Genomic DNA, 15730 nt, shown 5'->3' with positions numbered 1-15730 from the left:
GGGCCGTAGATGGAGAGGCAGATGGTCTCAATCCTGCATTCAGTGTTACTGCAGGGGTGGCACACCAACAATCCTAGACATGATCTCTCTCTCTCTTTCTCTCTCTCTCTCTCTCTCTCTCTCTCTCTGGCGAAGATCCTCCTCCTTCCTACGTGATGCACTAACATATCTGTAGTGCTAATGTCTTCTCTGTTGCCCAGTAAACTAAAAAAAGCCAACCCAATAGAAAGGTAACCCTCCCCCTATAGGACTGAGACTGGGATTATGGATATGTATGCTTCTATCTATCTATCTATCTATCTATCTATCTATCTATCCATCCATCCATCCATCTATCTATCCATCCATCCATCCATCCATCCATCCATCTCCAGAGTGGCCATGATGCTTTTTCACGGTGTCAGAAATAGAGCCACTGTGGGGCACTAAAGGAAACTTAGTGTAACATGCAGTACGAGGCATGACTTGAGTGTGTAAACTTGGTATGTGCTTTTAAACAAGGGAAAGGGTTTAAACAAAGGAACAACAAAGGGTTTAAAAACAACAAAGGGTTTACACAAGGGAAATGTGGAACCAGAAAATACTTCAGAACATGGAAATCAAGGCTAAAACTTAATGAAAACATAAGCAAGATAAGACTTTGAGAAGACATATTGACAAATCAGGGAATAAGGAGACAAAATAATCAGATCTAAACACAGAACAGGTGAACACAATAGGGCAACGAACCAATGACAGGACAGTGTCCTGAAGTGATCATCACCGCTGGGAACGGCAGCACTGGCCCACACATACACTTACCTCATTCACAAACATTTCATCCTCCATGTTTCCTGCTTTTGATGTTTTATTTGATCTTCCCCTTTTGTTTGTCTTTGAATGGTGGTAGTTAGACTTCCGGTTGCGTATCTGCGCCGTCTAAACAGGGTGGCTGGTTGGCGGGCGGTTATGACGTCTTGGAACTGACGTCTGTGGAAACCATGACATTTAGCTTATATATTTTTTTAACACAATATAATATCCTGCTTCTCTTTTTTTATGTACAGCATGTTGCTGATATCACCAGAGCTTCAGACAAATTTCTCCCTAGCTAGCAGTAACGTCGTGGCACAATTTATCACTTTAATCATAAACGGGCTCCAAAACAGCGCTTATTGTTCCATTACATTTGTTATACTTAACATTGTGGACATTTCTGAACTCAGATTTATACATGAAGCCTTAATGCTTTTTATATTGTGATATGATGCCATGGCAACTATTCCTTTTGGAACAGACGATGAATTGCGTTTGGGCTCTTTCCAAGTTTGAAGTAACAGCAGGTTAAGTGAGTGTAGAGCGATGATGAATATGCTGGAGATGTTGCCTTGGCTCCTCAGAGAGCAGCAGATACACCTTTTATAACCCCATTTAGTTTGATCTAGCAGGTAGAAAGAGAACTGAAACAGCATAATCTGATTAGCAAAGTGTAACTGTTAGCACCATGTTAGTACAAAACCTTTATCTGATTTATTCATTTGTCTCCCGTAAGGCTAAGCGGCTATTCAGAGTTTTTGCTGTAAACAAGGGGCTTTGTGAATTCTAAGCTATGCTCTCTAAATTAAATGATCAGTGCTGAGTACTGTTGTGTTAGAAAATGTTAAATATAGAAAAGATAAATCCCTAAAAAAGTAATCACTTTCCATCAACCCTAAAGCCATTCTGCTTTCTTTCACTAAGTGTTGAATTGATTTGGATTATGTGCCTGATATGCATCACTGAACAAATAGTCTAAAGCTTGTGAAATAGGTTTCAGGAATTGACTAAGGCAAAGGAAAATAGGCATTTAGGCTTAGACACACTTTTGATTGTATGCTGTGTATAGTGCCTTGCATAAATAAATATTCACCCCCTTTGAACATTTTGTAGCGTTAATCAGGCTTTTTATCATTTGATTTACACAATATGTCTAACATTTCAAGGAGCATTTTTATTGTGAGAGAAAGGTTAATTAAACAAAAAGAAAAAAAAATCATACGTATGTATAAGTATTTACCCCCTGGATCAATACATGGTAGACGTACCTTTTGCTGCAATTACAGCTGCAAGTCTTCTGGCATATGTTTTTACCTGCTTTTTTTTTTTTTTAACCTGTGGATTCTGATATTTTTGCCCATTCATCTTAGCAAAGTTACTCAAGCTCTGTCAGATTGGATGGAGACCACTGGTGAGCAATAATTTTCAAGTCTTGCCACAGATTCTCAATCAGGTTGAGGGCTGGGCTTTGAGTGGGCCATTATGGCACATTCAGGTTCTTGGTTTGGAACCACTCCAGTGCAGCTTTGGCAATATGCTTAGGGCCACTGCCTTGTTGGAAGATGAATCTCGGTCAAGTCCCAGTCTCAAGTCTCTTGTAGATTGGAACAGATTTTCTTCTAGGATTGGCTCCATCCATCTCGCCTTCCATCCTGACCAGTTTCCCAGTTCCTGCTAAAGAATTCCCACACCAATACGCTACCACCACCATGCTTCATTGTGGAGATGTGTTCTCAGGGTGATGAGCAGTGTTGATTTTCCACCAAACATACCACTTTGTACTAAGGCCAAAAATTTTGATTCTGATACCAGATCAAAGATCCTGTTCCATGTCTTTGCTGGATCTCCAATGTGGGATTTCATAAGCTTTTTTTTTTTTTTTAATGATTCTCATCTCCCCATTCCATCAAGCCCAGCTTTATGGAGTGTCCAGGCTAGGGGGAAGGGGGGTGTATTCTTATACATGGCACTGTATGTGTTGGGGTTTACATTCAAGTCAGACTGATTTTCCGTACTGATTCCTAGTTGTAGATAATGTATGATGGTTTTTGGATTGTCTACGCCTACGATTCCTGGGACAGACTCCAGATCCATGCATAAATGTGGACATGTATAAAAACTGTATCACCTAACTACTTGTCCTGTTTACTGGATGCATTTCATGAGCAGCTTGTGATGTAAATATTTTCAGTTGAAAATTTAACAGAATAAAGCAGATGGTCTCTTAATAAACCTCATTCCATACGCTACGCTTAATAATAAAGCGAAGATAGACTGCTGCTCTTAATGTTTAATTTATTTAATTCACACTCGGTTTTGGAGGCATCTATATAAAGCCATAGTTTATCAGTTTCTAGAAATGTTACTGTAGAGGTTTATGACATTTTTAGAATTCTACAGCTAGCCATTTTCTCCTTTTTACTTCATGTGCATGTGGAAGAGGTTAGGCTTATAGTTATTTATTTAGTTTAAACAGAGGAACGACTCTGTCCTGAGGGTTGGTTGGGGGAGAAGAAACGTAACTGATCTGTCAATCTTAAATGCTTTGTAATGTCGGAAGTTTGCAGAGCGCTTGTCTGAATAAGACAGGACTAAGATTTGTAGCCTTGGAGCTACGTTCACTGCTCTCTTTGTTTTATCTCCAAATAGCTGTATTTTTGTTCCAGAGAAAAAGCATTATATTGTCTGTAAAGTTTGGATACAAGAAGCACTTGAAGCCATTCATGTTATATTATACTGTAAGTTGTATTAAATTCCAGTCTTCTGTGCCAAACATTCATTCCATCGCCTTTATTCCCCAAATGTTTGTTTGTCTTATGGAGTATTCTAGAAAAACTGCAGAATTTAAACTTTAATCACTGTGGATAGAATGAACATGGTATATTTTTATTACATTCAGAAATTTAGACCTTTCCAGCTTCTTGCAGATGCATCCATTTGTGATCAGACAAAAAAAAAAAAAAAAAGCAGAGGTGACTCAACCATGGTGAAAGAAAGCAGCAGCATTTAAATTCAAATTGATAAAAAAGAGGCTCCTCGCTTCAGTGGAAATACCTGAGAGGAAGTGATGTCAGTGCAGATCAACCCGGTCATGTTTCACTGTCAAATGCGTTTAGCTTATTATCCAAACTGCCACACTTGGATGGACATTCTTCCTCTCAGACGGAGATTTCTTTCAGATGGAGTTCAAGAACCTGGCAGTTCTGAACAGTTTTTTTTTTTTTATCTTTCCTCCTCAAAGCTAAAGATTTATCTTTGCAGCTGTTGTCATACATAGACTGGCATAATCCCTGAATGATTTCCTTTTTTGTCCCCTCCTCCTTTAGAGACCACTCAGAAAGAATCCTATGTGAAGGTCCAACATATTCCCAGGAATAATATATTCCAGAGGGATAAGAGACCCATCAATTGCATTCTCATTACACTGACATATTGTGAATACTTATTCACAGCTTCTCACTGAGAAGAGAAACATCCACAAATCCCATCCAAAGGTTCACCACAGGATCGTTCCATGTTATAGCATCTAATGATGGCTTTAGGGTTTTCCCCGTAATCCCCTTGGAGGACAGAAATCTCTTCATCTCTTCTGTAATGTAGTCTTTAAGACAATTCTTTGGGGGGAAATATAGAGAGCACTTTCTCAGAAAATTCCCCCATGACTCCTCCATTACCTTTACGACTACAGAGGTGCTACTGTAATCTGTTAATTTATTAAAGCAGCCTCCTTATATGCGAAATGGATTCAGAGTCTTGCATTCATTACACATTGCAGAGAGTGCACAGGGAAAAAGAGTCCAGTGGTGGCAGACTTGGACTTGTCAAAGGCATGATAATGAAGCATATTGATGTGCTAATAGAAAAATGGCCAATCTAATTTGGCTCTTGTCTATGGAAATTAGGTTTTTCAAATGTAATGTGTCGGGAATTAGGAGTTTAAACAGCCATCTTGGCTAAAATTGGAATGGTACTGTGTTTGTTAGAAACAGGTTTCCTCTTATTTGGTATTTTATTTGGTGAAAAATTTGGTAGACATAAAGTAGAAATATTATTTTTGATGTTAGTTGCATATTGGTGCATCATACAGTATAGCACTTGTTCAGCCAGGCAAATCTCTAACAAGTAAAGTAATCCACATGTTCTTTGTAAAAAATAAACCATTTTGGGGGCATGCTGTTATATGAAAATGATCAACGATGGTTGTGTAATGTGGCCTGTTGCAAAGTGGAGTTACTGTTACCACCTCAAAGTTGATTATTTTCCTATAACCGGACATCCCTGAGTGTTTTATTTGTCTTTTTATTTATGAATGTATGACATTGTACTTCTTATCTGTTTATTACATTAAATGTTATGGAATGTGCATAAGACAAGTTTGTTCCTGTTATCACTTATGTTTTAGCAGCTAGGAACTGTCATTTCCTCACCATTCTCTCTCTTTTTTTTTAATTAGAATGTGGTCACACCTTCACTAAGGAAATTCTTTGTACTTGGCAAATAAAACGTTTCTAAAATTTATGAACCCAAATTCAATTTTTGAACATTAAACAAAATGTTTGCCCTCCCATTTGTCCAAAATTGGTGTCAATTTGTGTTCTTTCCTAATCCCTTTGGTTATCTCCAATTTTCCTCATACACCTTCTGCTTGAAGCACAGAGTGAATGTGAATATCCATAGCTTTATAAAGACCATTTTCATCAACCCACGTCTTTCTAAAGGTAAAACCATGAGCATGATTTTTGCTGTGTTTCTCTTCTAAGCATTTCAAGGAGCTGACTACTGAACAGGTGTTACTTTATTATGTTTTTGTGGTGAGACTGTGGAAAGTCATCTTACCAACAGAACAAATACAGTGACAAAATAACAGTTGGGTTATTGTTGTAATTATAATTAATTAGCGTTGCGACAATGTCTGCCTCTCAGAAGACCGGCAGTGCTTTTGCCTCACCTCTTACAAAGAGCAGCTCATGTATTAATTATACAATTCTTTTGCTAACATTTAGGACTGTTTTTTATTAGGGGTCCAAGCACAAAGTGCTGGAACCCTATTGTTTTTTTGTTTTTCTTTTTCAAAATTCTTAAATGAATTGCACAGACCAAACCATAAGGCATAGAGATGTGAAACTTAATCAATAGATAGCACACCCTCTGGCTTCTCAGGCAGGCAAGATGGGCCCAACTGGCCAGATGGTGGTGCTATAGTGCAACATTATACTGTACACTGCAGGTGGAGTTAAGTTCAAATAGTGAACATTTGGTTTCTCAGGAACTGAACGTCATCAAATGTTAACAGGCATATTATCAGAAAATTTGATAAGTATGTTCATCTATGGTTGCTTTATTCTTCTATGTAACTTGGCAAGAATTTGCCATTGAGTGAAATAACGAAGACTGCTTGGACCCCGCGTATCGCTGCTTGCAGCTGTATTTATTATTTTAAGGTATTTCAATTCTAAGATATTATCCAATAGGTTTAATTATTCAGAAATCGTACACAACAAACAACAGAGGTTTGGATGGAAACAACTTTTCAATCTGTCTAGATCGTACTGTTTCCATGGCCTTATCCCTGTGAGCTGTTTTATTCATTTCTACACGAATCAGAGACTCAGAAAGATTAATGGAAGTTTGAAAGTGTTTTTTCCTCTTTCTGGTCACCCAGAGTTTGGAGTATTTTGATGGATGGAGAATGATAATGTATTATGAATTATGTCCAATTTTGTTGAGTTTCAGCTCTGTTCCAAATCCCTCTGAAACGCTTGACAGTCTATCATTGAAGAAACAACCTTGAAAACATGCCTGCCTCAGCATTCTGTCATTTACTCTGAAACTTATCATGAGTGAATGTTTGATTTTAATGAAAGTGTCTATTTAAACAGATATGGAGATTGTTGAAGTATATCTGTTGGCTGTTTGATTTATTTATGCTTTAGTTCACAGATTTTTTTTATATAAATGAGTCATCCATCATCATGTCTTATAGGCTTACTTCAGCTGCTGGAATATTAATTCTTGACAATTACAAAATAATTAGCTTTAATAATTAGCTCTAATAATAAGTTCTTAATCTCTATAGTTGGAGCTATACTGTTAACTTAGGGTGATCATCTATAGTAACAATGGCCCACATTTATCAAGCTGAATATAAACGGATTTATGCGTAAATCAGTTGTATGAGTGTTTAAACTTGGAATTTAAATTTGGAAAAACCTTTGTATCCTACTCCTGCTTTGGATTGTGTGTAAATTTACATATAATAAGACTAATTAATGTAAGCCTCAATTGATTGATTAGAATTTGCAATGATGAGTTGCTGCATTTTTATATACAGATTACACTGTCAAGTTCAAATCGCTTATTTATTTCAAATGCACACAAATTAAAAATTTTTAGATCCGTGCTTTCATATAGGGCTTAATGGCATTAAGGAAATATTTCTAGTAGCAATAAGCCAAGGCCGTGCCAATAGCAGAATTGATATTATATTTAGAGACCGGTATGTTTTTTTTTTCAGAAGATGAAAGCTGGCTTATAAATTGGTTCCGTTCGCCACAGTATCTGAACAATTTGAAAAAGCGTTTTCATATTTGTCATAGTTTGGTCATTTTCTTTTGATCTCATGTATGTTCTGCTGGATGGACGACACCGAATTCACCTCTGTAATTTCTCTCCATACTGTATTTTGGCCATTCAGGTGATGTGACTCCACTGGATACGCTGCTAAATAATATTTTTTATTCTCGTAGACATGAGTCAAAACTTCACCTTCTGGCTCAGAGAAAATTTTCTTCTTTTGGCTGTTTAGTAACCATTTTACACTTTCTGATCTATGAGCTTGGCCTTTTTATGGAGTTTTGTAGGCATCTCTAAACACAAATCAGCTGTGTGATTGCCTTTTATCAACATGTGCAAATACGAACAAAAGTTCACAAACCTTTTGTAAATACGGCATAAATTTTTTAGTCACAATTTTTTTAGTCACAAATTTCTTAGTCACAAATTTACTCAAAGATTGATGAATGAGATATTGAGTTTCTTGTTGAATAATGTGTCCTGGAGACACTAGATATCACACGCCGTGTTTACTACTGCAGTGTGAGTACTGATTTACTCTAGGTCACAATAGCAAGTCTCTTGTGTCGCTTGTAGTTTGGGCGCACAGTGCCTGCTGCTGTTGTTGCTTGTGGGTGTGCGTTCTCCAATTCTGGACCCAACCAGACCTAAAATTTTCACTCATCAACAGTTTTTTATCAAAACCTAAAGATTTTTTTGTCTACTCAATCCGTCAATGTCACACTGATTGAAGTATGAGCTTTAGTTGACCAGGAAAACCCGGTTCCTTTATTTCATTTCATCTCTCCATGTTGTGTAGCATCATTTCCTTTGTAGAGATGGTCAGTGGGACAAGGAGGAAGAAAGGAATGTCCAGAATTCCCTAGGGGCCGAAACATCCAAGACGCTGCAGTAGCTTCTGAGGAACACATCCTTCCTCTGTAATGGAAATATAAGGCTGATATTTAGGTCCAGTAAACATGGTGGCATTTCCAAGAAAGCAATCTTCTCTTCTTCTATATTTTAATTTCTAGGGAAATGCCAATCTTACTCGCTGCACTTCTTCAAGAAAGCTTGAGGAAAGGTCATGCAGGAAAGCCAACTCACAGAGATAGACAGATGTCTTTTGATGTGACAGAAAAATGAAAATGGGAAAAGTGGCCTTGGTTCTGATCTGTTGTTTGTTTCTTTATATTAATTTTATTTATATTAATATGTATATGATGACTGCTACTACTACTAATAATAATTCTATGCAATATGAATAATTTTTCAACATTGAATCATGCAATTAACCATTCAAAAGTTATGGGTTTTTTTTCTTTTTTTTTCTTGGCTTTTTTGTATAGAATGAGCCAATACACAAAATGTAGGTAACTAGTATCCCATAAGAGCTACAACACTACATAAGGATGTTCCAAGAATTTACTTAAAATTCATTTTATTTTCAAATTAATAATTCACTTTCAATGTACAATTTGTTTAACAGGGTTGTACTTTCAAAAGTCAGTCAATTTCACAATAGTATTAAAATAAAAAAACAAGAAAACTTCCTTTTCATGATCTTCACGATATTCGGATGATGCAACTTCCTGTTGATGATGCGACCTGTCGAATCTTTCACATATTTCATAGAGAAGAATGTGTTCAGGTAACAAAGTAAAGCAAGAGACGTTAAATGGATTCACATGTTAATGCAAAAAACAATATGATTTTCGAAGTATTTTAATTACAGTATATTTGAAGGTAAAGTGTAGTTATAGTGGGATGGGGCAGTAAAATGAAGTTTTCTAAGCGCTTTTTTTTGTCTTTTATGTTTACTTTATTAATACATTTGTAAATCTAGGACACAAATGGCACCCTAATCCTGGAAACACTCTCAGATGCTTAACAAAACTTTGGTTGTACTTCTGCTGTAACAAACTCCATCACCTGCTGGATTTACATGTGTATGAGCTGCATAATTGTGGGGGGTAAAGGAGGATTCTCTCCATGTGAGAACTGATGGAGTGTGTCATCTCCTTCTGTCCATTGGATTTAGATGGTTTTAAGCGGTCAGAGAATGGCATGATTGATTGGTGCAGAGTGAACTCTCATGGAGAGGGAAAACAGGAAATGGCGAAACCTAGACAGAGACAAAGGAGCTTAATGAGGCTAATCCTTGATGATGCACACGAACACCTCAGCACTCCCTTCTCACCCCATCACGAGCTGTGTGTGTGTGTATGTGTGTGTGTGTTAAGTCTTGGCATAAATGCATTAGTAATGCTGTAATTTATACGTATTATTATGTGAATCTTGGTGTTTTACCGTTATGGAAGTATCCTGTATCTATGAGCTCTCTGCCACTGAGCTTGATTACGCTCCTCAGGTTGACAGATGATCTGCTTCCTCTATTTCAGCTGCACTGATTGACACTTTTTATCCAAGAAGTCCAGACCTGAGGCTGTAAACAAACTTGATAATATGATAAATTTGTAAGTAATGTTGTAAGAATAAAGATTATGTTCACATTATGATGACAATCCTCATATTTTACTCATATTTTGATCGTTCATGTTCATAACCACAAAGTACCAATTTCCCATCCTTCCACTGAACACAGTCACCACTGTTGCAGTCCTCCATTGTTGTTTTGCTGTGTTGGCGATGCTGGAAGATGATGATAACACACAAAAAAATCCATTCTGAGCATTCTCTGTCATGTTTTTTGGCCAAATATTGGATATGCATCTGATCTAGGACCACATACAAATGCATCCTATGTCTGATTTGAAAAAATCTGATTTTTGTGTCACGAAAAATCCGATTTGTGTCACTTCAACCTAGAAACATGAATGTAACCAAAATGGCAGCACCAGTACCCAAATATCACTTGTTTTCAGTTATAGTTTTCTCAATTTTGTTTTTTGGATGCGTAAATCCTGCAGACTGAACATACAGCTACTTCTTCGTCCTTCCAAACGTCCCATATTGGACTCGAATGATCCCAGTTAGTGATTGACTTAATTAATTAATCATTTCTAATGACAGTGAGTCAACGAGAAGTTTGTGCGTGTGCACAGATGGTCAATGTAAGAGGTCACAGCTCCAGATGATCATCTCGAGAGGAAACACACAGACAGTCTCAGCATGTGCGCTGCTCAAACAAACACATTAGTGGCTTATAAAAAGGTTTATGAGTATAAATCATGCAGCTGGGGATATTTTTTTCATTTAGGTCAGCAGAGTTTGGAAACCTATGGTATGTGTAATGACTTTTGAGTACAATGTACAAATTACATGTTTGAATCTAAAGAAACGAGAAAAAGCAGACAGGTATTGGAAGCTCAGTTGAAGGTGTCCGTTGAAAACAGATGATTAGATACACACATTAGAACCTGACAATTATTGTTTTTGAGTACTTCTTCTAAAAACCATAGCGATCCAAGTTTAAAAGATACAAATGAGGACTAATTAGGACATTATGCTGAACATTGATATTATAGTCATACTGCTATGTATATAATTGTTTATCCATAAGTGCCATTTAGAGCAGCCTCACTGGTATTTAACGGTTGATATTAAATTTTGCACGCTTGATGTTTCATGCATGTCTGTTTGTGTTCTTATAATGAATGTGTTAATGCTTGTTTAGTTTCAGCCATTAAAGGCAGTGATTGGGAATAATTTCAAAAAAACACTTCCAAAAATAGCTTTTAGGTGACAGTGATATCACAGCAACTCCTGTACTATATGTATATAATAATACATATTAAGCCTTTTGGGTTTGAGATCAAAATATGAATATGAGACAGTAGATCAGAATTTCAGCTTTCATTTCCTGATCTTGATGTGTTCAGTTCCTGATACTTACATCTTGATGTGTTCAGTTCCTGATACTTACTTCTTGATGTGTTCAGTTCCTGATATTTACATGTAGATGGACAAAAATCTTGGAACATGTGACTGACAGGTGTGTCTTACTACCCAAATTAGATTGTTTAGATTGATTGTTTGGACATTTAATAGCTCTGAATGTGTGCTCTTGGTTTGAACCCTGGGTTTCTCCTGTGAAGACTGCATCTGTTGTTAAAAAGGATAAACCAACATGAAGAACAGAGAGCTGTCTATGGGAGAAAAGCAAGCCATTTTGAAGCAGAAAAAAAAGAGGGAAAATTGATCAGAGCATTGGACATAGCCAATACACCAAGAAAAGAATATATATATATATATATATACTATTAATCTAGCATTTTCCATCCTAACATTTGAAAGGATTCAGGAATACAGGTTTATAAGACCTACTCATCTGTGAATGACCTAGCTATATGAGACACAAATCAACTCGCTGAGTTAATTTCCCTAAATTTGAAATGCCATTTATGTCTCTGCACCAACCCAATTGTACAATTATTAGTACACTCAGTGTATGAAACCCTGAATATCAAGGCCTCAATTCTTCCCTTTAGCCTTTAGCTCTACTGTTATCTTTTTCTCTGCAGATAAACACTGTATGAATGCAGTTAAACCTTTTTCTCACATCGCCATGCTTCAGTCAGCTTCAGATAGTTTATCTGCAGAGGATATTTCTACGCTGTGTTTTGTAATAATGTGAATGGCTGTTGGGTTTCAAAGAAATGGGGAGCCTCGTATATATTTTATTTTTAATAAATAAAACATGACAAAGCATGCTGTTATAGGAAAATAATCAATGATGGGGTGGTGTGATATAGCCCAGTGAGAAGTGGAGTTACAGTCACCATGCCAAAGTTGATTCATTTCCAATAACAGCAAATTTTTCTTTTACTACAGCCAGTGCAAGAGCAAAACATCATACTTTTCATCCATTTATTTATTAATTATATTATTAATTACAATAAATGTTGTGGAATTTCCATGAAAAATGGTAGCTCCTGAAATATAAACATTCAATCCATCACCAGCCTCTCTTTTTTTCCTTGTGAAGTTAATAAAACAAAAAAAATTCAATGTGTGTAATTGTTGATATGAATTATTATTTTTTTTTGTAAGACATTTACAGAAGAAGTCTCCTGTGTTAGCGCTTTGTAACAGCCAGAGATTAGGGTGTTTGTTTAAAGTTTACAGAAACAGTCTTCAGGATGGAGGGATTTGTGCTTTCCGTTTTCTCAGTAACATGACAAGCTGTGTTTTTTGGTTTGTCTTATTAACTTAAAAAGCTGAATAAAAGAGAGACTCATGAGGGAATTACTGTTTATAGCGGCTATAACATAAGAGGTAGAAGGAACTAACTTGTTTCAAGGATCCTCCACAATATTAAATGTGACTGTAAATGGATAAAAATTGTGATGCATTGTTCATTACTAAAAAAAAAAAATGTAATAATTAGCCCTATTCAGATTGAATTATTTTATCAGTATATTCCATCTGTATTACATCTAGCACATTGGATTTTCTATGAACCCATTCGTTTGTGTCACATGGTCGTTTGATCACACTCCTTTCACCACATGGTGTCCAAGTGGTCTTAGAGGCACTGGGCTAGACAAGATATGCTGGCTCTAATTTCAGTTTGGGGCATTCCAAGGTTCAAGCAACAATTTGAAAGACACAATTAATAATCACAGCATATCAAAAAGCATCCATTTTTCATTTCACAATTATATAATATGTGGGAGAGGATCACTGATACACGGGCTACAAGCCTAAACACAGCAAAAAGCGGCAGTCAAACTTTTTTTAAACAGGAAGCAACATTTGCATAAAAAAAATCATGGACATGTGGATTCAGATGGGACTAAAATGATCAGACAGCCACTGAGTTTAAAGAAACTGAGAAAAACGCAGACATGGCCACTCTGTAAAACAAGAAATGACCTCAGCACCCCATGTACATTTAATCCAGTCTGGATAGGGCTTTAGGCACATACCATAAGAACAATAAGACACTTCAGAATGTGCTGTTATCGGAAAACAACACCAGCCCGTTGTTGATTACTTTCCTTTAACGGCATGCCCTGAAAACCTTTATTCCTTAGCTAACACTCCCTGCATTAAACATTTCTTGGGAACGTTATGCCAAAAGAGTCTTCCCTTTCCTTTTATTTCTACACCTGTATATTTTTGATGTACCAGTAAATACAGACATAAAGCTCACCGATGCAGTAATCAAGAAAACATGTAGGGAGAGCCTGGGGCAATTTTACGATTTGATGATTTCCAGCTACGCTAAAGCAGCTCAGGGAAAAGTGTGTTAGGATTGATGGAGATAATACCCTCATATTATCCTGCTTAAACATTGTAATTACTTTACTGCTGTTTTGGTTAAAGCTGATGTCTACAGTTGTTGTTGTTCCTCTTTCGCCACAGTGGATCAGTGGTCCGCATATTTGATTTGGCACAGTTTTTATCCTGGATGCCCTTCCTGACACGATCCTCCCCAATTTTATCCAGGCTTGGGACCGGCACTGAGAGCACACTCTTGCATGCAATCCCCCTGGCCAGCGGTGAGAGTGCTGTGGCCTAACCATTAGTCCTGCAGGGAACCTAAAGCTGATGTCTACACTGACGTTCCAATAAAACATAATTAGTATCAGTTTATTCGAAGAGATTTACATTGTCTCATTTGTCCTTACAAGGCTAGAACGAAAGATTTATTAGTCTAGTGACATAACAAATATAGAAATTTATGATTAAAGCATACAGCATTTTTATCAGCTCTTTAGTTTTATGTCATGTCTAGGTACGTAATGTAATGAATTCCCATTAATGATCTAGAAATGTAATTTTGTATAATTTCATAAAGGCACACATATGGCCTGCTGTATTTCCTGAGAAGAATCACTTTCAATGGTCCTTTGGTCAATTAATTGAGATCAATATCCCTGACAGTAATAATGGATTATCATAGTAGTGTCTTGCATTATTAACTTTAGATGAGAAGAATAAAAAGACAGAAAAAGTGCACTGGGGAGGGTCAGGTGGCACATCGCAAGACTATACGTTCGACACGCAACTAGCCCAAGACTTTAAATGTTAAGAACTAAATTAAGTGCATTGTGGTGTTTTTTTTGGGGGCGGTATTAAGAAATGTCATGGCTAGTAGGTTCGTTAATTGTTGATTTTTTGTTATAATTTTTGTTCTAAACTTTTGGGTCATTATTATTTTGCTCCATTGCTGATTAAGTAATAATAAAAATGATTATTTTTAAAAATATTAATATAGCAGACATCTCTACATGGCTGTTTCAAACGCACTGCAGTCAGTGACATGCTATTTTGAAGCCACTATCTGGAAGCCATTTTTGTTTTAATATATATCAAGTGAAGCGGAGAATGTGTACTTACTGGAAACATATGATAAGCGTGTGGGTAAATTTCCAAAATCGCTGGGTTACTACTTTAGCATTGACTAAATATTCCAGCTTCAGATCATAAACACTGCAAAACAACACCACGTCTGAGTTTTCCAGACAAAGTATAAGACTAATTATGTGTTAAATAATTCTTTTACAAGTGATTTAGTACAGCATGTCTGTATATTATTATACTGTATATTATTTCCAGAGCAAAAATAATGTACACCCGGAGGCTATACAAGTGAGAGGAACAAATAAGAAGTACAATGAGATGAGATGACGAATTACTACACTTCTGCATTGCAGGACCAGAAATGATGAAGAAGACATTTTATTAGACTTGCCAACCTTTACACAGAGTATGCAAAAAAAATAATATGTCAAGAGTGCAGTGGAAAAAAAAAAAAAAAAAGGCAAATGATCCAATTGACATATGAATATGGAAACAGTGACAGTTGAGTAGACTGGAAGCCCCGCCCCCTTCCCTCATCTCACTTTAGTAATCTTTTGACTGGTGCTCTTGTCTCAACTCGATTTTTATGCTTGAAATCCAGGGATTAGAAATGATTTCTTTTTCATTTTAGTTCGTTCTGAATAGGAGCGGTATTTTTACATTCCTGCTCAAGAGTTCCACGCCCCCTTTACATATTATAGCCTACTCTACTTATAGAGTCTATATACACACACACAGTACTGTGCAAAAGTCTTAGGCACCCTTTTTTTTTGTAGTACAAACATTGTTATAGATTTATGACTTCTACATTATTGATTCAGTACAAAAACATTTTAGATTCCAAACATTAGTTTTCCAGCACAAAATTAAATGTTACAGAAAAATGTTTGCATGTCAGTAAAGAAAGCAGCAGATTACATAAGAGACACTTTTCAGACATAAATACATAATGAAGGCTGCTGGGTTTCACTGCAAAAATAAGAAGCAAGTGTGACAGTCAAAGTCTCCAGAAGAACTGTGGCTGCTTCTGCAAGATGCTCAGTAACACTTACAGCTCATTTCCTTATAAAACTGCACACACTGTACCTGAGATACTATTTTTTTTAAAAGC

This window comes from Pangasianodon hypophthalmus, chromosome 22, assembly GCF_027358585.1.
Source record: "Pangasianodon hypophthalmus isolate fPanHyp1 chromosome 22, fPanHyp1.pri, whole genome shotgun sequence".
NCBI lineage: Eukaryota > Metazoa > Chordata > Actinopteri > Siluriformes > Pangasiidae > Pangasianodon > Pangasianodon hypophthalmus.
This window is presented reverse-complemented; position numbering follows the sequence as displayed.